Genomic DNA, 24623 nt, shown 5'->3' on the forward strand with positions numbered 1-24623 from the left:
TAACATATCAAATCTCAAATTAATCCCTAGCAGTTTATTGAATGATGTCACCTATAAATATTTTTTTAATTGGCCATCTGAATATTCCAACTAGGCTATAATAATTGATTGTTACAATTCTTTTAATAAGAATAAATATGAATACCTTTCAGTAGGCAGAGATGTAAATATTGATACGATAGTATAGTAATGTAAGATATTATAGTAAAATGATGTTCCAAAACAAATAAATAAATCAATTTTCATATTAAAAGGAACAATTACCTGGCAAAGAAATATTTACTCTATAATGATATATCACTACATAGAATAAAACAAAGTCGCCTTTTCTGTCCCTATATCCCTATGTGCGCTTAAATCTTAAAACTAAAAACTATGCAACGGATTTTGATGCGGTTTTTTTTCAATAGATAGAGTGATTCAAGAGGAAGGTTTATATGTATAATACATGCATAATATACTAAGGCAACATTGCTAATTTTAGAGGTTTCTAACGTGATGTCGTAAATTAACCTATTTTTTTAGGCTTATTTAGCAATTAGCAAAAACGCTGCCTAACCCTACGAATTAGATCAAATTAATGTACCACAGTATTGTACACCACAAAAAGGTCTACAAAAAAGTCTGCGATGGTATATGTTTATCTTTTAGGGATAACCCACATTAACCATTTTTATTGTTTACTTTTTACGTGAGAAAATGGCTTATTTACGAAGCTATTTTAAGCAATACGGCATTAATCCTTATCGAATTAAGTACCTTAAATCCAGTGTGCAATTAATATAGATCAATATGGTTCCCTACAGCATGTAAATTAAACAAATATTTTCGGAGATATTACAAATTTAAAATTTGCGTTTAAAAATGTGTAATGTAATAAAAATTGTATGAATTTAGATATTCCAAAGATAGCAGGAAATCTTCATAGTAAGTATAGGGGAAGATGAATTGTTTTACTCCAAATTTAATGCGTGCAGGCCAAGGGCAGTAATGAATGAACCAAAAACACTGGATCGATTTTAATCATGTTTTCATTGAGTGACATAGGCATATATATTTTATGCCCGTGCAAAGTCGGAGCGGGCCGCTATGTTTTTATATACAACGTTCATATTTTTTCTGTAGAGTATTTAATTTAGTATCAGCATTGCACCCGTGCGAAGCCCGGGCGTGTCGCTAGTTTACTATATATATGAATTGTGAGAATCGAAAATACATGGTCAGTCCTTAATCTCTCTTTAATGAAACATTTTACCTGATGATGTGCTCATTTTACCTACTCATAGCAATCAAATTTCCCTCTCAATAAGAGACAATAGGATATATTTATAACTTTGTGGATTCACTTTATTTCGAGGTTATCGTGCAGTACATCGTTCAGCAACATAATTAATCAAAGAACATTGCTGTTCCAAATTGGCCAAATTGGGGTAATTTTCGACTAAGTTAATCTTAAGCATCATCTGTTCAGATTTTTTACTAATATGATATTTTCAATATAACCTATCATCTATATGGGTGCCGAAATATTTAGCTAATTTTCATGAAGTTAATAGGTATCCTTCAAGCAATATAGTTAGGTTTCTATCCGATTTTGAGTTATTAAGCTGTATTTTCATGTCTTCAGTCCATTTTTGGATCTCGTTGGCTGCTACTTACAGTTCCGTCTGTAGGTACAGATATATCTTTTTTATAATGGCTATGTGATCAGCAAACCTTCCTAAAACTGTTGTTATTCGAAATACCTCGTGGAACTTTATGCAAAATATGCTTAAATGTTGAGAATGTCCCTTCATGTGGTGCAAATTTAGTTCTAAAAGGTATCACTCAACAAATAACCACAGTTCCACGCCAAAAAAATTTCCCATGTTTTCTCAGCATATCTTTCTGTTAATGTTTTATATTCTTTAATTGTCGGGTGCCGGTTTCCTAATAGAAATCTGGTATACGCTTGTATGTGATGTTTATAGGACAGTAAAATGAGATTATTATCTTTGGCTCACAAAATGGACAGTGCTATAGCAGTAAGTATTATTGGACACGTTATAGAATAGAGTGGATCAGTTATATATCTATAAGCAGTTAATTAAAATGATGTGAATAGTTTTTAGCAATAATAATCTAACAAGGCAAATTTCACACCAAAACAAACAGGAACAATAATAGGTATTGATCACAATAGGAAATTAGGAAAATTATCAGTAATTAAAGGTATTTTAAAAGTACTTTATTGATAAGTTGAATTGTCTTGGTGGTAAGGCAAACAATTGAATTGCTTTCTTCTCTGCCCAGAGCATCGCGGATATTCGGAAGGATATAGGAGGTTTTTATATTACATTAGTAACGTAGTAACATAAAATTAGTTAAATAAGTTATACTGGTAAGAGTGATGATGACAATAGCCAGTTTCTGGTCTGTAGTATCTAGAAATTGACAAAAATAATATCGCAAAAGGCATTACTTGATGTCAGTGATTTGTAGCAATGTAACTTTATGAACTAGCCACATAGCGACAAAATATATTATGCTTACTGAATTTTTTTCCTTAGTGGAATATAATAAGCTTTTAAAAAGTAAGCGCGTTTCTATATCTACAAGTACCAAAACCTAGCTCAAGAACAGAGGCATATAAGTAAGAAAAAGACATGACATATATATATATATATATATATATATATATATATGTACTATTTTTCATATTCTCAGCTTGATATTTATTATTTATATTAATAAAATATTCTTATTTATTTTATATCGATTGAAATGTTCAAAATTATAAATGACTGAATTCCTTGTCATCACTATCAATAAGAAATATATATTACGTGTCCCCGACAACCGACACTCCTTTACACATAAGAATTCAAGCGTTCTTCGCCTCCTAACATGTCAATTCGGCGGAAGTGAGGAAAGTTTGTCAATGGGAGGGTAGGCATGATGGGTCATTTGTATCCATCCGTTATCATTATTTAAACGTTAACGTTATAAGTTCAGGAAGATCAGTATGGATGGAGTATTACATGATTAATAGCCCTTTGATGTTTAGCGAACAATACCAACGAAATATGGAGTTGAAAAAACACCATGTAATTTTTAAAATAAATGGTTGGTTCATAAATATGGTACAAATTACATTAGCTTTTAATATTGAAAATATTGCTAAACTTCTGTATACATTGACAATGTATCAATGCATAATATTGCAAGATGTTCGTCTACCATCCTAAATAACATCTGATTCTAATAAGATTACAAAAGATGTGTAAGCAGAAGTAATAAAGAACCTACGGGGCTGGGAGTAGCAGCACTCACCTTCATTCAAAAAAAGTTGTAAATTAGTCTTCTAGATATGGAATTTTATCTCTTTGATATGACCATCGCAGTCAAAGCATAGGAGACAAAGAAGGTTTTTGGAGAAATGTCCACGTTTCTGCGTGACAATGACTAAGCAAATAAAACCTTAAAAAACCCAACAACTACATCATAAGTAACATAGTTAAAAAATATCCTTCGAAGTGATTCATTTATTTTTGCAACGTGATTTTTACTGTGGATGAGTCACAACTTCCAAGCATATGTTTGAGATATATTTTAGTTTAATAACATCACTAGAAACCTAATAATTGTTTATATAGAATTACTATTTCGTTATTTCGTAGTTCTCATATTACGAACATCTTTACATACTTAATTTTGTTGATGTTGAATAATATTACCTAACTGTACGTTGATTTTGTTCTGATACTGGTCAACTAAATAACACTTCATTGAATATAATAACGTAAATGTACGATCTTTGTATCGAAAGTAAATTCTCATAATAAATACTCCAAGATCCATAAATGTAATAATTAATATCATAGCTTGCAGTAAGAGTAAGATATTAAAAAATATTTTTAACAAAAAAATAAACTGACTTCTAAAAATAAATAAGGATCTCACTAAAATTTAAAAAATAATTAAACTTAGATCTTTAACACAAAAAACCTTTTAAAATAAAATATGTACATAATAATCGTCATATATGATAACATATCATCCAAAATGGTTAATTGTACATAATTATAAATATATACTACTGAAGAAGAAACATACTATTATATCATATTTTCGTTTGTAATTATTCTAACATAATCAGTATCATACTGTTTTCTTTATTTAAGGTGATGTTATACTTATAGTTGAAGAAATAAGGTCTACATTGTTACAATATTTTACTAAGAAACAACCACGAATTTTTTTTATATAAGTACAAACATCAAGTATATCCATCTATAGCATATCTTCAAAAATAGCTATACATAAAAATTAGATATTATATAAAAATTCGGTAACATAAAGTTAATTTAGATATAGTATTGAAAATATAATCTGAAATAAAATAAAACAAAGGAATAACACTGATATAGCAAACGTAACCATAATATAAACAGGTTGTATTGACTATTACTGCGATCAAAAATAGTATGATTGTTGATAGAGAACAACCTCTCCAAGTTAATCTACCTTGGATGCTTCTGCTGCCAATATTTCCATTACCGATATCTTCCAGGCGAATAGTTTCGTTTCACAAATTTATATTTCCAATCTTTGTTTAACTACAAAGATGTTATGTTGAAGTGTAAGAAAGGGAAACTTTTATAAACATTAAGTAATTGGCTGCCGAGTTGCAGTAATTAAGCTTACTGCTGATGCAGTTCATGGGTTTAAATCCCTTTTCGATTATGATATTTGTGTTTTTGATTAGCTATAGATAAGGAATATCTGACAAGCAGCAATAATCTCGGTCATGCCTAGTGACTAGACTATATAAGATAAGACTTCTTCCGAGATGCAGATAGATGCAGATAGGTTAAGCAATAGGTGCAGTCCAGATAAAATCTGCTTGACAAATAAGAAATTCTAATATATATCTTACTGTCATTTGAAATTTGGTTCTTCAAAATATCACCAAGTATACATTCTAATCTTCAATACTGCACGTCAAAGATATATTCGAGCAAGTCAAATTGACCAGCAAGGTTGTAGCCCGAAATGAAGTTGGCCGGAATCGATGAAATCGAAACGAACAACGTAGAAATGTTGAAAATTGTTGCTATTGCAACAAAGTGTGCGTCTCCACATTGCAAGGCATTTAAGTTTTTAAATTAAGCTCCTGGATAATGTTGCGCGAGTGGCCAATTGAAATTGGCGTCATTGGTACTGTCATCAGAGCCACTATATTCGTTGGTTGCTGGAAACTGATTTTTTAATTACTCTATGCTAAGCTGGCAATTTCGCATTGCTACTCATCAAGAACAAGTCCCCAATTAAAATAAGTGCTTAACTGTACATTTTTTCGTTCAAATAAAAAAAACCATTAATGTGAATAGTTCGACGTACCAAAAACAAAAACAAACAATGTTTCCGATTTTTTTTAAATAATTTATTCCACTTAGAATTAAATATTCATCGTACAGACAGGGCAAGGTCTGCCGGGTTAGCCAGTATTTAATAAATGCCCAGTTTGTGTAAAAATACTGGATATTGGATATTTTCATATCTAATTATATCTAATTATCTAAAATTATTGGAGAGTCAGTTAATTGAAAAAGTAAAAATTGTGACGAGATTGGCTATAGAAATTGAAAATAACGGAAGCCAAAATTTATAGACTAATTTTAACAGATATTAAATATCCTAGAAAATGGACGGGATCGGAAACACCCAAATATGGAAAAACTTCGATGTAGAAATATTCAGAGTGGAGACAACTTTGTTGATTAATCACTTATGAGGTACGGAAGAGAAGATACAGGTTAATAAAATATGGAAAGCAGGAAAATAAGAATGATCAGAGTACATAATACATACATGTAAATAGAATAATACATCTAAGGAAAACTGTAACTAAGGTGTTACTGCATAAAAGAGGAAAAATCCGCGATACAGCGAACAGATAATAGACAGCAGTGATACAAAAGTTGAATTAAAATAATTTTATACATTTTATATATTCTATTTTTATAGTAATAGCACATCTCTTAATATACGAGTCATATCAGTAAATCTAACAATATCAATAACAAGAAAAAAAACTGCAATTATATTGATATGGAGCAAGCGCTCATAAATCATTAAAATCGACAACTGAAAACCGCCGAACATATTAATTTATTGCATTCGAAATCGTAATAAAATTAAACATATTATTACCGAGCGAATTTACATAATAATAAAATGCGATGTGTGTGCTGAAATCAATTAGCTATGGTAATGAGTGAATACATATTTATTCTGATGCCGTCGAGGCGTCTAGACCAAAACATCTAACTGCAATATAACATTCGATTATATTTGCTGATTAGTGAAACTATTTTAAAATTTATTCCGTATAGTAGATAGGCATAATTCGCACGGTGCGTGTGTATGGGAGAACATACCGATCCTTTTCTGCTTCAGAATTGGACATTAATTATTCTATTTGGTTCCATTTTCAGAACGGTGAATGTTTACATGATATATCTATTATAGTAAATGTACGAATCATGTATATAATATAAATAAATTTATTAAATAATTGATACGGAAATACATATTCATAATTAATTTAGAAAATTAAAGTTTCATATAAATTTATTCAAAATAGTAATTTTAAAAATATGTATAACAGGTCAATTGAAAAGTCCCCGACCTGACACATAGATGGCGCTACTAGAATTAAATCCATACGTTTTTTAGTTAGCCCTAACCCTCGAAAGATGCGTGTATACATTTTACAGCTGTAGTTAACTTCGCGTGTTGATAAAATATTACTTTTTGAAGGGAAAAATACAGTTGAAGCAAAAACTTGGCTTGATGCCGACTTTCCGGACCCTATTCCAAGAAAATCAACCAACAAGAATTGGTATGCTAAGTTTAGATGTGGTGAAATGAGCACCGAAGGCGGTGAACGCAATGAACGCCCAAAAGAGGTTGTTACCGACGAAAACCTTTAAAAAATCAACAAAATGATTTCGAATGACCGTAAATTGAAACTGAATTAAAAGCAGACAGTCTAAAGATATCAACTGAACGTGTACATCATATCATTCACGAATATTTAGGTATGAGAAAGCTCTGCGCAAAGTGGGTGGCGCGCGTGCTCACTTTTGACCCAAGATAACGACAAGTTGATGATTCGAAGCAGTGTTTGAAGATGATCAAGCGTAATAAACACGATTTTTTGTGTCAATATGTGACAATGGATGAAGCATGGCTCCATCATTTCACTCCGAAATCCAATCGACACTCATCCGAGTGGACTGCACACGATGAACCCATTCTAAAGCGTGGGAAAACGCAACAGTCAGCTGGCAAAGTTATTGCGTATTTTGGGATAATATGGTAAATGCTATCATTCAGAATTACAAAAACACATGATTCAATTTACGTTAGACTTAAAGATTCTTCAGAGGATCCGTAAGAATATAAAAAGAAAAACCTACTGACAGAACTATCATTTAATCAATCTTACAAAAGTGCCCGACCCAACATAGAAACAAGAAACGCCATACTAATCCAAAATCAATTGACTACAAGTGTTTGTAGATCATACATATTTCTAAACTGTTTATTCTGATTATAAGGAAAGAAGTATGCAAATATAACACACAATAACATTTGCATACAATTCAAGTAATATACGTATTTATTTCAATCATTATTTTATCGCTTGACTTCATTAATTATGTGTGATCAGTTAAAAGTGGAAGCGTTTTAGTACTGATAATAAAATAAATCTAGAGACAATTAAACGAACAAACAAATTTCTTTTGCTTCCAACATCGCAAGAGCATACCATTTGACTAGTCTAACAAAGTATAATATTATTTTGTACTTCTTTTGCAAGGTATAAAAAGCTGATACACTCATTTCACAAAACGAAGCATCACAAAAAGATTACGTTACTTTTTTTAGAGAAAAACAATGCATACAGCGTGGAGGAAGAGTTATTGGCTTTTACTTATTTGGTTGTATGGATAAAAAATTTATAAAACTCACAATATTACAATTTTTGCGGATACTTCTTTTATATTATTTTAATTTATATAAAAATGTAATTGTCAGACAATTAGAAAATTTTATTTGCTTCATTCAAATTGTCATATTTTGCTGCTGATCTTCTGATATCAAGTCATACAGCATATACATAATGAATGGATAGAGAAATATATCTTTCTCGCAACAGTTTAAACGAATACATCCAGAATGTACTGTAGAAGTCTAGTATACTAAGACAAAGTAGGGTTAGAAATAAAATGGTTCTCGTGAATATGCATTTTTACTTAAATGAGTAGTGCTCATATCCATTTAAATAGATAAAATAATCAATATATCTAAGAGCTGAAAGTAAGAGTAACATTAATGAACTACGAGTATGGCTTATATAACTGGCTTACTTATGGAGACCTATCCCATTGTATCCTATGTTATGTAGGATAGAAAATAGATAGAAAAAAAGCTAGAAAGTGTCCGCCATATCAAGTAGTGATTGTAGGTCACTATCCAATTTTCCAGCTTGCTAATCTGCTTACATATTCATATCTATAGATACTGATTTGAGAAAATATTTTTAAAAATAGATATTACACCATAGTAATGATGAATAGATTCAATTAATTTTAATGAGTTTATGGCTGCGTTGGGATGACAGAGGCTTTGTTTCTGTTTCAGGAAGTGCCCGCCATGTGAAATAGTGATTGTAGGTCACTATCCTATTTTTCAGCTTGCTAAGCTGCTTACTTATTCATATCCATAGATACTGATATGAGAAAATATTTTTAAAAATAGATATTACACGATACTAATGATGAATAGATTCAATTAATTTTAATGAGTTTATGGCTGCGTTGGGATGACAGAGGCTTTATTTCTGCTTATTGACATGAAATCCAAAGCATTATTTATGATATATGACATATAAGTACCAGTAATAAGGAAGTATGTACCAGTATATATCAAAGTATGATTTGGATAATATATACTATAAGTTTCTAGGAGGAGGAGGAGGTTCTTTCATTTCTAGGAGACTTTTTCGTGGTTAATATGCTTGATGGTATAGGTCTAGGGGAAAAATTTAGACTGAGGTGATCTAAAATGTGACCGAATTAAAGAGAAACATCTACGAAATTTCCTGTATATGAATATGAGCACACTGTAAGATTCAGAATATGTTTTGGTAGATGCCTTAGATAGATGGCCATATTTTTTAAACTAAATTACAGTAAGTTATTCTTGAGCAATAGTCTAAAAATTGATTTGGGATGTTCTATTGGAAGCCTGAATAACGTCCAATTCGTTAAGGTCGAGATTCCACTGGAATGTTGTTGTTTTAAATTTATCTTCGTGGGTGTTTATGACTGGTAAAAAGAAACTACAGTTTAATTTAAAAGTCGTGTTTTACAAACCAGTACTACTGAATCTCTGAATGAAGTTTTATGCAGGATATGTTAAATATCATGCAATGACTTGGATTGATAGCATGCAATTGAAAAAAACTAGCTCAATAAAGAACTTGATTATATTTTGGCCTATGTACTCTTTCTTTTATCTACGCATCCCATTAGAATGCCTCTTAACTTATATTAAAAGCGTTTTTAATAATTTTTGGTAATGTTGATTTTGTGGATTTGGTTGACCCTCGTAATATTAACAACGTAAAGTAAATCGAAACCGAACATCCAAAAATAAACTGACAGCGTCATATGTCCGGGCCACATCATACCTTGGCCATCTAAATTGGTCACTTACCCAACTATTTATCTTGTCGATTCTCAGCCAATATGCCTTTAAATGCTTGAACAAATTTCAACAGGTCGACGATACATTGACAGGTACACGGAGGTGTTTGCTCAGGCACTGTGGCACTTCAAACAATGTTAAGTGTGAAAATTAACATGGACAACAAGTACGTAGAAACCGAAATAAAGTAAATGAAAATAAAAAACAAGCGAACGGTGGCTTCTTATGCACCTGGTCAGTCATCCGTTGCTAAAATCACACTTGACGAAAATCATCCTTGAGTGATTTTATCGATGGAATTTCTCAAACTATCGGTTCTATGAAGAAGTGTTATTTGTTTAGAACGAACCGATGTTTTAGGAAGTTACTTTGCGATTCGCTGTGTATACAGAGTGTACAACATATTATTTTTTATATCTAACCATTCGTATGCCATTCTTGTGGAACATCTGCGGCTTTTTTTGAACTTAATTTTGAAGGTATCTATAATACTGAGTGAAGAAGGTTATGTTGAGACTTCTTGTTGTTTAGTTTAGATGTTTTCTCTCCACCATTAACAAAAAATCAGTCGGTGGGTCCAATTAGAATATCATAATTGTTGAACGTTTTTTTCTATTATAAAAAACATATAAGTAGGTTTATACAGGCGATAAGTTTCTTTATTTTGAATCGCAATTACAACTGTTTATAATTGTGATTATCCTTGCTTATGGTCGGTAAATAAAGAACAAACATTCCGGCCACATCATGTGTCGGCCAGAACTCGATTTATTGTAAACTGGTCAATTGGTAAACTTAATGGTGGAAATTATGGTTTGGAGTCCATGTTAAGTAATAGGCACAGTTCGTAAGAAATCTTAAAACATCATCTACATATATTTTTTCTCAGTCATATCTATAAATTACGAAAAAATTATTGGGTTTCTAGAAAATAAAAATTATAGCTACATAAGTTACTGCTGTATAAGCAAGTAGTAAAACCTATACTTTCTTTTCGAAATTCAGATACGAGGATATTCCGCAACAAGTACTGTCTTCACAATAAGTCAATTTCAGAAAAAGATCCTGAGAAGAATTATTGATGTACCCATATACTATAGGAACAATTACGTAAAACGAGTCCTTCGGATTACAACTGTCGTAGAGCAAATTAAGGGATTCGCAACAAGATATGAGATCCGCTCCCACGTTTACCACACATGCTGCAGCACTTATATAATAATAAACTAGGACGTAGATCCAAGAGAACCAAACTGCGTGATTTTGTGTAGTGAACTGTATTATATTGTAAAAACAATGAAAAACTAAAATTAGAAAACTAAATTAGAGATTATATAATATCCAGATGAAGTCACTATGGAGACAAATTTCGTTAGTTATATAGGTTTAAGTTAGATAGCAAGAAACTGTGATAATATACGAAAAAAATCTATACATAAACGAATCGTAAATGCGTTGGATAGACATCTAGAGAAAATCGGCGGAAAACGGTCGCATTTGAAGGAAAATAAAGTGCTGCTTCACGAAGACAATGCACCGTGTCAAAAATCCATGAATTGGGCTTCGAATTCGAATTCACTCACCCACCGTATTCTCCAGATCTGCCCCCAGGGACTATTTTGCGTACTCAAATCTCAAAAGAGAAGAAGAGAAAAGCTGAGGCCTATTTTGAAGCAAAGGACAAATTGTACTACAAAAATGGTACCTTGAAGGGAATTATGTTGAATAAAAAAAGACCAATTTTGCCAAAAAAAAAAGTGTTTTATTTTGGTAGGACATTGACTTTTCAATTGACCAGTTACGTTTAAGGTAGTCCAAGAGATTTATATCGTGTAGAGGGGTAAGTGCTTATGAGAATAAATCGAAACATAAATCGATAATATATAGTTTCCAAGACGAACCCAACGCAAGCAAAGTTGTTCACGGAAAAAGCAAATGGATGCCTGTTTCTTAGGAATCATCAGTCACGTGATGAAGCTGCCATTAAAGCAACATAACTTAATCAATTTTGAATAGTATGCCGCTATTTATTTGGCAGATGATTTCAAAGAAATTGGGAAAAAGCTGAACTGCCGAATCATTCTCCACTTCTCTAAACAATGGATTTTTATTGACCAAGAAGAACGAATTGATGAGTCGTCGTCTATTACAGTTTTGACTTGGGATCTGATCTGAACTTTGTGACTTTACAAACTAACTTTATGCCACACATGTTTCTATGCGTTGTTATATAGTTATATAATGGCAAAATATAATTTTAAAAACTATAAACTCAATTTCGGTCATCAATATTGTCACTTTACGGCAGAAGTATAAATAGCAGCTCTCATAGTTATAGAATTTGTATAGAATCATAGAGGATGTTTTTCTGTCTCTTTACCTTGTAATGGTATATGTTTCCGTGAAAACTGGATATATATTGATTAAATAATTTTTAAGTATTGGCGTTGCTATAAATAATAATAAAACACGTTATCTGCTCTTAAAACATAACCTAACGCTAATCTTAACCTATAGATAAGTAATGGAGTGGCGTTAAACAAAATTCCCACCAAAGGTTCACTTAATTTATTCAGCAGTTTGTGAAATAAATTGCTGTATTAACAAGAAACTGCACTTACTTCTAAATTGTTTGGTGTATTACTATAAAACCATACATTGTATATTTTTACTATCTGATCCGATCTGACGAGGCTTTTAGTTCTCAGGTTGGACATAGATTTTCCGCGATATTTTCATGTAACAAAAGAAAAGCGACATCGGCACGTAACCGTCGAACGTAATATTGATAATTTTGCGGCCACCTTTTTCTTCGAATTCCACCTGTCTCGAGAGGGAGTTGTTTGGTGTCAATCCGTACTCAGCAATCCCTGTAATGGCCTTAATAATATTCGATCAATCAAAGCAACAATTATTACATAACAAGCTATAAGTGGTCGTTCGCTTTTGCTACTGCTGGTTGCGAACAGTGGCGGCGGTTTATAGATTCAAATTGTTAGTCAATATTTGCACTAATTATAATATTATATCATAAATATTTTAGGGACGATTTGTTTTTGAAAATTTTTAATGAATTTTGATCTCTCTTTATATTATGTATTATTCTTTCTCTTACGCCATATAATATAAACTAAACAATGATTTCAATTCTAATATATTTAGATCAAATTATATTTCTTTACATAATTTTTACGAAACTTTACTTCAATAATACATATTTTTTCACTAAATGAAAAACTTATAAAGAACAAGCAAGTCAAAATACCTTGAATTAGGCAACATTATATACACTAATTATAATATTCAATTAAGAGTATTTTAGAGATGATTTGTTTTGTAATTTTTAATGAATTTTGATCTGTCCTTATCCCCATCTCTTATACCTTATGTTACGATATATAATATACACAAAACATTGACTTTAATCCCAATATAATTAGCTCAAATTAAATTTCTTAAATAATTTTTATACAACTTTAGTAATACAATAATAATTTTCACTAAATGAAAAAGATAAGAACATCTAAAGAACGAGCAAGACAAAATACCTTGCAATAGGCAGCTCTTTTTATGTAAATTATATTACTTGGGATTTTTTTTCAGGGTGTCCGCTAGGACCAAATGATCTTTTGCTGATGTCGCGTCGGATTTAGTATAGTTATGTTCTGCAGGTGACAGGGATCCTGGGTTTTGACTAGGATTGCGGTATTTGGTTTAACTACCGGTGTTCATCGATGGTTAATTGATCAAATTGTTATTGTGTTGAAGGCGCCTAGGGAGAACCTTACCCTGAATATGTTCCTGAAGCTTTTCACGAATGGGATGTTTCTAAATGGGTAGTAGTGTTCCTTATAAACCATGGGGCACTGAGTACATTTGGAGGAACACTTGGAGTAATGCAAGTTATCTCTCGGAGACGTACCTGTACCACCTCTGTGATCCGGACAGACAGATTGGACGGACAAGCATTTTGTACAGTATCGCTCGTTTTTTTTGGATCTTGCAATATTTGTCTATCCCTATAACAGCCAATATACGTCACCAAATTTATGACGTCAGCACGTCGCAATATTGCCGCATTAACTTAGAATTTTGGTTTACATTTTCCGGTTTGTAACCTCTAATTATTATGACTAATGCTTTGAATAATTTTATAGACCTTTGATAATATGGTCGACTAGTACCACATGCTCCAAGGCATTAGAAAGCATTCTGACCCTTTTTGACTAGTTTAGAAGGAGCAGGAAATATCCATCCCGAGTTTAGAAAGAACTTTACATTCTAACAAACTGGATTTGGCATTATATTCGATACCATCTACGACGTTCGTTGACTGTTTTATTGGAAGGACAATATAGATAGACCCTGGCTATAATTTTTCAGTATCACTTAATCGCATTTCCCCTTGTACAATTTATTTTTTCCCTCAATGTTTAATAGAAACCCATCAATTATGATGGATAGCAATATTTGTCCTTTCAAATCGTTTAATCGCTGATTTTTTCTAAATATTCAATTTTCCGCTACATTCCTTGCCATTGAAATTTGATCTTTTCTTGGACTTCAAGAAATTGGTATAATATATATTAACCAAAATATTTTCCATAATTTCCTACAACTTTGACAACTATTGTCGAAAAAACGATGTTGGTTTGGGGACAATCTTTCCATCGATCGATTTTCGTCCTTCTTCACCATTTTAAAACTTTGCGCCAATCAAACGATACTACATTTATCTAAACAAATGGTAATTGGGAGGTGCTATATGAGTGCGGAAAAACTGCCTATTCCTCACTACAAAAGTTTATTCTTCACACGTTTGTAGTATATGATTAAGCCTTGTCATGTTACTCCCTTTTGCTGATCTTTTTGCAATTATACCACGTTCAATTTGACAGACTCAGATGCGCCGCCAAATATTCGGTTCTAAGAGCTCTTAATGCACTACTCCTGTTGATCCTACTATATGCACAGCAGGATTCTATAGTTATGGATATTATATAACTAACTAACTAACCTATAAATTTTACGTTTAAAATTATGAGAATGGATCTACATTTTGATCGCCAGTAAAAATATGCTACAGAGAATAAATTTGCAAAAACTAATAATTTCGGCTGACAATAAGTGAATCTTGAAAAATGTGATTTTTGAGGTCTTACAATTAATTGTCTTCATACAACAAAATTACTATTTACTGATTAATGTAATTTAAACCGATAATAGAGATAGAAATTACGATGAGATACGAGTAAATAAAACTACATAATTAGTTAAAGTTGAAAAAATTAATTTTTAGGGTTTCGTAATTAGTCTGCTAATAACTCAACTGTTTTTTTTTGTGGGGAAACGTCAAAACTAACGAAAATAACAGCTAAATTAGGTTATTTAGCAATAGATTAAACGAATACATTTCATTTTAATATAAAGATTCACTGTTCTTAAAATATTTAAATCGCTCGTTATATCTTGGCAAATTGACGCAGAAAGTTAGGACCTCAGAATATCAGAATTTATCTTGCAGCTTATTCTTATACTATCGAAGATTATAAATATATCGCCGGAAACTAGTCAGAGAGCCACAGAGAGAGAAAAAAAATATTTGAAACTCTCTTCAAGTACTTCACGAAAACGTTACCACTAAAGACGGTTGGTGAAAAAGTTCAGAATCTCTCAAGAAACGTCAGTAAAGACTACGTTAAATACAGAGTGAAGCTGTGAAGTGCGATATAAGAGTATTACATTCAGTTTTTCCAGGAGTAAACTTCCCTACAGAAGAAATCCGTAATAACTAACTGAAAAACGGCTTAGTGGCGCAGTTGTTAAGGCAATATAGGACGATCCTCCTGCTATTGGGCCAGTCGCAGGTTCGAATCCTACTGGAGCAAATACTTCCTTTATGTTTGTGATTGTAATTGTAAACGTTTTTATAGGCAATAGTGGAAAATCCGACTATGAATAACCATCCCAGTCACACCGGTAATCAAGGCTGGCTAAGGCCGGATGTTTCTGATCTTTAAGCTGGTCTCCGGCTAATCGGTGGGCTTAATGTCGAAGACCGGGGATCGGAGCCAACCTTAAACTGTACGTCCAGTCCAGTGCTAATAACTCAACTGTTTTTTTTTTGTGGGAAAACGTCAAAACGTTCGAAATTAACAGTTAAGTTAGGTTATTTATAAATAGATTAAATCAATATATTTCATTTTAATATAAAGATTCACTGTTCTTAAAATATTTAAATCGCTCGTTATATCTTGGCAAATTGAAACAGAAAGTTAGGACCACAGAATGTCGCCGGAGAGCCACAGAGAGAGAAAAAAAAATTGAAACTCTCTTCAAGTACTTCACGAAAACGTTACTACTAAAGATTGTTGGTCAAAAAGTTCAGAATCTCTCAAGAAACGTCAGTAAATACTAAGCTGTGAAGTGCGATATAAGATTATTACATTCAGTTTTTCCAGGAGTAAACTTCGCTACAAAAGAAATCCGTAATAACTAACTGAAAAACGGCTTAGTGGCGCAGTGGTTAAGGCAATAGGCGATCTTCCTGCTGTTGGGCCAGTCGCAGGTTCGAATCTTACTGGAGCAAATATTTCCTTTATGTTTGTGATTGTAATTGTAAAGGTTTTTATAGGCAATAGTGGAAAATCCGACTACGAATAACCATACCAGTCATACCAGTAATCAGGCTGGCTAAGGCCGGATGTCTTTTGATCTTTAAGCTGGTTTCCGGTTAATCGGTAATTACAAGAAAATATTTTTCCATTAACATGATATTAACGATAACAAGTCCTAACGAAGCGATTGTTCGTTACGCCACTGATAATACGCCACGCAAAATCCAATTAAATAATTTTTATGCCAAGCCCCGAAGATACGCAGATAACGCAACACGTTTCTGGCAACCGAAGAGTAGAATTTCTTGTTGTTTCTTCCGATGGAAAAATCGATCGCTTATCGTTGCCGGAGCTTACGCTTTTAGTGTTGCTGACGGTTCTTCCTTTTTTCGTTTTGAGAAACAACCCAGGCAGCAAATAAAGGAACGAACAAGGATAAGCAAAACGCTAGTAAATATATTTGCTTGATTAAGCATTGATTTTTATTGATTTAATCTAATGGTAAGATTAATTCTCTTCTTTAGGTTTAGAATTTTGAATTTTTCTTTTTATGGTAGAAACAATTTATGATATACATAACACAAGAAGAATATTTTGTATTACTCCTGGTGGTACCACAATCTGCCCAGAGGGCAATAAGTATTTGTCATGTTTATATTATTTATACATGGTATGTAGAATATCAGTTCATTAATTGATCTCCTGTATAAAAGAGTGTTTTAATTAACTACCCTTATTATAAAGCAGATTCTAAAGTCTTGTCTTGACTTGTTTGTCTGTCACTTCGCATATTTAGCTGATTAGCGAGTACATTAGGATACACTAACACTAACAGATCAATTGAAATGTCCCCGCCCTGACACAAAGATGGCGATACTAGAATTAAATTCATACGTTCTTTAGGTAGTCCAAACCCTCAAAAGACGCCTGTATAAAATTGACAGCGATCGAATTATTAGTTTGTGAATTATAGCATTTTGAGTGAAGCAACTTTTGATATTGTGAAAAAAATGGATAAAAAAGAATTTCGCATGTTGGTAAAATATTGCTTTTTAAAGGGAAGAAATACAGTTGAGGCAAAAACTTGGCTCGATGCCGAGCTTTCGGACACTGCCCAGGGAAATCCACCATCAAGGATTGGTTTGCTAAGTTTAAAAGTGGTGAAATTAACACCGAAGACGGCGAACGCAGTGAACGCCTAAAAGGGTTTGTTACCGACGAGAACATTAAAAAAATCCACAAAACGATTTTGAATCGCCTTAAATTGAAATTAAATAGAATAGCAGAGACTCTAAAGATATCCAGACTGAACGTGTACATCATATCATTCACGAATATTTAGCTATGAGAAAGCTTTGTACAAAGTGGTTGCCGCACGAGATTACTTTTGATCAAAAACAACGACGAATTGATGATTCGTAGCAGTGTTTGAAGATGATCAAGCGTAATGAACCCCAGTTCTTGCGTCGATATGTGACAAAAGTTGAAGCATGGCTTCATCATTTCACTCCGAAGTCTAATGGACAGTCATCCGAGTGGACCGCATACGATTAACCTGCTCCAAAGCATGGGAAAACGCAACAGTCGGCTGGCAAGGTTATGGCGTCTGTATTTTGGGATGCGCATGGAATCATTTCCATTGACTACTTTGAAAAAGGAAGTATCATCAATAGTGATTATTACATAGCCTTATTGAACCATTTGCAGAAAAAGGAAAAGAAAGTGCTGCTTCACCAAGACAATGCACCGTGTCACAAGTCAATGAAATCGATGACAAAAATCCATGAATTGCTTCCTTATCCTCCGTATTCTCCAGATCTCACCGCCAGCGACTATTTTCTGTTCTCAGGTCTCAAAAGAATGCTCACTGGGAAGAAATTTTCGTGGAATGAAGAGGCGATGGTCGAAACTGAGGCATATTTTGAAGTAAATGACAAATCTTACTACAAAATGGTATCCAAAAGTTGGAGGGTCGCTATAGTCAGTGTATCACCCTTGAAGGGAACTCTGTTGAATAAAAAAAACTAATTTTACCAAAAAAAATGTGTTTTACCATGGTAGGTTGGGGACTTTTCAATTGACCTGTTATTTCAAGGTACCTTACACAAACACATTGAGTTACACTCGATATTGGCTCTAGAGCTATGTCGCGTTATACCACTTCATTTGAAACATGGCACGGAACATCGACAATGACACGTAACACTTTATTGTGAAACAGTCGTATGAAGAATAATATAAAGCCCGATCAATAAAAGAGTGAACCTACGTCATCAAAATTTATAACTCCAAAACGTCGCAATGTTACCTCATCAAGTCAGAGTCTTAGTTCATTTTTGCCTTTGAGATATAACAACATTCTAACATTATCATATATATGTAATTATATTTAAATATATTTAATTTTAACATTACATGTACTATGTATCTCAGGCAAATATTATTGAGGGACTCAATCTAACAGGAACTGGCTTAATTATATGTACTTTACTTTTACTAGAGAGAAAATTAGCCCTTTACGATTAGTTTTTCTTTACTTCGTTATAGTGCTTCCTTGTCAAATCATTTATATATCACTGTATTTCTCCTTAGTTTCTTCTGTTACTACCTGTGTATATATTTCTCGATAAAACTGGATTTAACCAGTACATTCTCTCTAGTATATTTGCCATATCTGTAAAACCGTTAATATTTCTCTTCTTCTTATAAATTTTAACCAAATGTATTATGTATTATCTGAAAATGTATACACATATCTATGCATATAGTTGTCAAACAGTTATCTCATATTAATTATGTAGTTCCCGTTAGTTATTTCCACATTCATCATTCTGTCGCAGCAGTTGTCAGCACTAGGTCATAATCTGACAACCATTCATTCAGTCACTGTCACTGAATCTCTAATCAAGTCAAACTATGTAACATAATTCCACCATTTGTCAATTTCTTCCAAACCAAAAGTCTTATAGTAGACAATGCTTCTTTCCACATATCCAAACAGTTCTTGTTTGTATGTCATGCTCTACCTGCATGTTTATTATAATTATTCCTTGACACAAACTATATTAATTGAATTGAAGTGAATATGTAGTGATATGTAAGAAGATATAATACCCTGTGGTCATATTTTCCAGCCATCTGATCTGACATTTATCCCTTTTCAAGTGTTTTTCTAAGACAATAAATTATATAAAATGGAATTAATTTAATTTGAATTTACCAAGTAACAATTTGACATAGTTCACTCTTTAACGAGGTTTCTCAAACCCTCTTTAACGAGGTATTGCAAGCCATTTCTTAATTGTAGTCTTTGTTCAAATTATTATTTATTATTTCTCTCCAGCCCTAGCATGAAGCATAAGATTAATTAGCATTTATTAATCTTATATAATAAATTATTTTAATAACTGATTTCTTCCCAATTTTTTTACTTTTACATATTTACCTTTTCACGTTTAGTTCTTGTTTCCTTCAATAGTCTGTTTACTTGTTAAGTCATCTTGGTATCACTGTATATTTTAATTCTTCTGCTACTATCTGTGTACATCATTTTTCATAAAATGAATCACTGAATTCTGTCTAATGCATTTACCATATCTACAAAACAGTTAGTATTTATTCGGTCCTCATACGTTCTAACCTAATGCTCATGTTTAATTTTCTGCTATTGAAACTTATAGCAAAGCTGGACAACCAGGAAAAGATTATTGAATCGTTTTCTGAAAGATTACTTAAACTCGAAAACAATAGGGCGGTGGCCTCAAGAACTAAAAATGGCAAGTAAAGACATCCGCATCGCAATTTGGAATGCTAATGGGATTCAGAAACATCACGCTGACCTACAAGTATTCCTAGAATTGCAAAAAATAGATATTTGCTTAATATCTGAAACCCATTTGACAAAGGAATCCTTTATTAAATTTAGAGGATATTACTTTTACCACACCATTCATCCAGCTAACACAGCAAGAGGAGGAAGTGCAATAATAATAAAAAATAATATATGCCATCATCAAGAACCCGGACTCAGTTTAGCAGAAAATCAGGTAACGGCAGTAACTGTTATATCTAGCAAATACAGGGTTACATTAGCTTCCATATATAGCCCTCCAAGATACAACCAAAAAAAAGAAAATTACTTGAATGTTCTAAACAACCTAGGAGAAAAATTTATAATCGGTGGTGATTTCAATGCTAAAAATACAAGATGGGGATCTAGAATGACGACAACTAAAGGTAATGAATTACATAAAGCAGCTGCTGAGCTAGGGTGCAGTTACATGTCGACAGGAAAACCTACTTATTGGCCTACCGATCCAGAGAAAACTCCAGACCTGTTAGACTTCTTTATAGCTAGAAACATAACCACTAACTACATGGAAGTTGAAGAAAATTTTGACTTAAGTTCAGATCACACACCTGTGATTTTGACGCTGAGTGAAAACATTATAAGAAAACAACAAAATCCAACATTAACCAACAAGAGGACAGACTGGGAAGGATTTGTTGAAGAAATAAACAATCGAATTCAACTAAATGTTCCCCTTAAGACAGAAGACCAATTAAATTATGAAACCGAAAAATTCGTTGCAGACATCCAACAGGCTGCTTGGAATAACACTCCAGAAATTAAAACTTCAACCAAAGGAATAAATTACCCGAAAGAAATCAAGGAAATGGTAGCTGAAAAACGAAAACTACGGAAAAAATGGCAGCAAAATAGAACACCTGAAAATAAGAATATCTTAAACAACATAACACAAAGGTTGAAGAGGGAAATTTTGGAAATTAAAAACAATTCCATAAATAACTATCTACGAAATTTAACAGACGACAAGAACACAGACTATTCGCTCTGGAAAGCCACTAAATACCTAAAACGATCCTGTCTACATAGTCCTCCGATAAGAAACATGCATGGAAGTTGGGCACGCAGCAACCTGGAGAAAGCAGAAGCATTCGCTGACCATTTAGAGAAAACTTTCAAACCAAACGAAAGTGAAATTGAACATACTTTACCGGACATAGACGGCGAAAATTCGACAATTCAATTAACAACTCCGAAAGAAGTCACCAACGTTATTAAAACTAACATCAAGCCAAATAAATCACCAGGCTATGATTTAATAACAGGGCAATTGCTGCACAATCTGCCAAGAAAGGGTATTATAAAGCTCACTAACTTAATCAATGCAGCATTTCGACTGAAATATGTCCCAGACGTTTGGAAAATGGCTGAAATAATAATGGTTCCAAAACCTGGAAAATCACCAAATGATATAAAAGCTTATCGACCTATCTCACTGTTACCGATGATAGCTAAGGTATTTGAAAAGCTCCTCTTGAAAAGATTAAAACCAATTATAGAGAGAAAAAACCTAATACCAACACACCAGTTTGGGTTTATTACCAAACATTCAACGATTGATCAAGTGCATAGAATAACAGATGTTATTGAAAAAGCCTATGAAGATAATAAAGTATGCTCAGCTGTATTCTTAGATGTAGCACAAGCTTTCGACAAGGTATGGCACAAAGGCCTCGTCCATAAGCTACAGAAAATATTACCGAAGCAACACACCGAACTATTAAAATCTTACATCACAGCCAGAATGTTTAGAGTGAAACAAGAGGAAGCTTACTCTACAATAAAAGAAGCTAAAGCAGGTGTACCACAAGGAAGTGTACTGGGGCCAATTCTGTACCTACTTTATACATGTGATATACCACAAATCGAAAACATTACAATGGCTACATTTGCTGATGATACTGCTATTCTTGCTGTCGGAAACAATAGCGAAGAAGCAACCCGAAACCTACAACAGGCTACTGACGCTATAAATAAATGGACCCAAATCTGGAAAATACAAATTAACCAAAACAAATCTGTGCATGTTCAATTCACCTATAAACAGGCCGCGCTTACACCATTGACCATAAACCACACTGTCATACCATACAGCAATAATGCTAAGTATCTCGGAATGACACTTGATGCAAAACTACGGTGGAAGGAACATGTCAAAAAGAAAAGAAAAGAACTTGAGTTAAAATATAGAAAAATGTATTGGCTAATTGGAAGAAAATCTCAATTAACTATACATAATAAATTACTTCTATATAAACAAATATTAAAACCTATATGGACATACGGAATACAATTATGGGGATGTTCCGCAAAAAGCAACATAAATCTAATACAAGTTTTCCAGAACAAAGTCCTAAGAAGCATCGTAGGTGCACCCAGATATTACCGGACCATTTATTTACATCGAGATCTTCAGATACCGACTGTCAATCAAGAAATTAAAAGAATTGCAAAGAGACATGAGGAGAGACTTCACTCTCATGTTAATTTCGAAGTATTACAACTCTTGGACAACACCAAAACCGGACGCAGACTCAAAAGGACCAAACCATTTGAACTTGTGTAGTGTGTTGTAGTGTAGTGCAGTGAGGTGCATTAGAAAAAACTCAAAGTGTTAAAACAATTATTATTATGTTAGATACTATGTAGGACTGATGAGTCCTATTAGATATATACCTAGATTTAAGCTATTATAAGGACAAATTGTAGGTTAGTCGGCAACGACTAGTAACAATGTATATAATCATAAAAAAAAAAAAAAAAAAAAAAATGTTTAATTTTGAACAATTGCAATCACATCAGTGCACACAAATCTTTCACGCCCTACAATACCATTTTCTACAGTTATATTTAATTAATTATGTGCATGCCTTCATGTTTCACTCACGCCTTCTTTTGTTTTCACACTCATCACTCTGTCTCAGGAATTTCCAGCATTATCACATATCCTGAAAGTTCCCTTCGGTCATTTCCACTTTCCCACTCATTGTCCAATGCAGTCACTAAACAGTTAATTTCTAATCTGATTAAAACATGTTCATAATTCCATCTTTTATCAATTACTTCCTCTATATGTCTTATCGAGTCCATCCAAACCGAAGGTGTTATGGTTAACAATGCTTCCTTCCACATATCCAAACAGCCTTTGATGAAATATCCTTCTCGACCAGCAATATATCTGTAATTAATTATTAATAAATATAATGACCAACAAAACTTAATCGAATGCTATTGTAACTTTTACGTTTTTCTATAAATTTTTGTTGTCTTTACACTTTTTTTGTTACTGTTTTGCCAAGAGTGCTACAAATGAACCATTTTGAAATATCCAAGTTTCATCAAGATACACAAATTAAAATAGTTTATCTTCCTCGGTATTATATTATGCCTATTAAAATGCTAATTAAACCTCTCCGAGGGTTATCTTTACACCATTTAAACCCTATGCCCTGTGAGAGCGTATGAAAGGATGTCTTACATCCCTCAAAACGCTGCATGTCTCTAATTCTTTTATGTATACTTTTCAGACAGACAATTTTCCCTAAAACAATTTTATTAAGTTATGATTATATTGATAAAATAGTTTGTGTACTTACTGTTCTTATACATTTCGTATATTTGATCTCGAATAAAGCCAATATCAAGGTGGTCAAGATTCATCACCCACTTTGCATGTGGACGAGTTTTCTTGGGTGAATCTAACGTATTATTCTTCATTTTGTAAGCGATGTTATTCACAGTATCTATATTATTTAATATAATCAATAATTATCTCTCTAACGGAATTTACCAGCAAAAGGGAGCCTCCTTTATCTGGTTTCTTTTCCAAATAACCTACTAAAGCCGCAATCAATTTGTGACTCTGAATGGGTATTGTTTTCGGTATTTTCAAACAAAGTAATATGATATATTTCGCAGCGACTTAAACTATCAAAATAATCAAAGGGCTAAAATAATGTTTTCCGGTTTATAACCTGTAGTAATTATAACTAATATTTTGAATAATTTAGCGTACATCTGACAACCAGACGGAAACCGGTTGTCAGATGTATGAAAAATTCTTGAAAGCAATAGTGATAAGAGGTTATAACTCCAACCTATATTCCTATTGTGACTGTATAATTGACCGTAATTTTTAGATGTACCGTAATGTTAAAATAAATTATATTTAATAACATTTTTGTTCAATTATTTTAATTAGATTAGAATTTTTTTGTATGTCAAAGCCAAAGTGAACTAAAACTCAGAATTATATAGAAAATATCCATTACGCATTACTAAAAAGAACTTTGAATAGGCTATAGTTTAAGAAGGCGCTAAGTTAACATTTATTCTTTTCTAAACAATGAAGTCAATTTTAGTAGAGCAGCGCTAAC

General features: G+C 32.7%; 1 long non-coding RNA gene across 1 annotated transcript; it reads right to left on the reverse strand.

Moving 5' to 3' along the window:
* Window positions 1-23022: 23022 nt before the first annotated feature.
* LOC143193592 (uncharacterized) lies at window positions 23023-24342 on the reverse strand. The gene is made up of 3 exons (XR_013005063.1): window positions 23844-24342; window positions 23311-23788; window positions 23023-23249 (listed from the first exon to the last, which is right to left on the reverse strand). It is a non-coding gene; the product is annotated as an uncharacterized LOC143193592 (long non-coding RNA).
* Window positions 24343-24623: the final 281 nt, after the last annotated feature.

This window comes from Rhynchophorus ferrugineus, unplaced genomic scaffold (assembly GCF_030347505.1).
Source record: "Rhynchophorus ferrugineus isolate W39M unplaced genomic scaffold, kcgeb_rfMv2 rfM3, whole genome shotgun sequence".
Taxonomy (NCBI): domain Eukaryota; kingdom Metazoa; phylum Arthropoda; class Insecta; order Coleoptera; family Curculionidae; genus Rhynchophorus; species Rhynchophorus ferrugineus.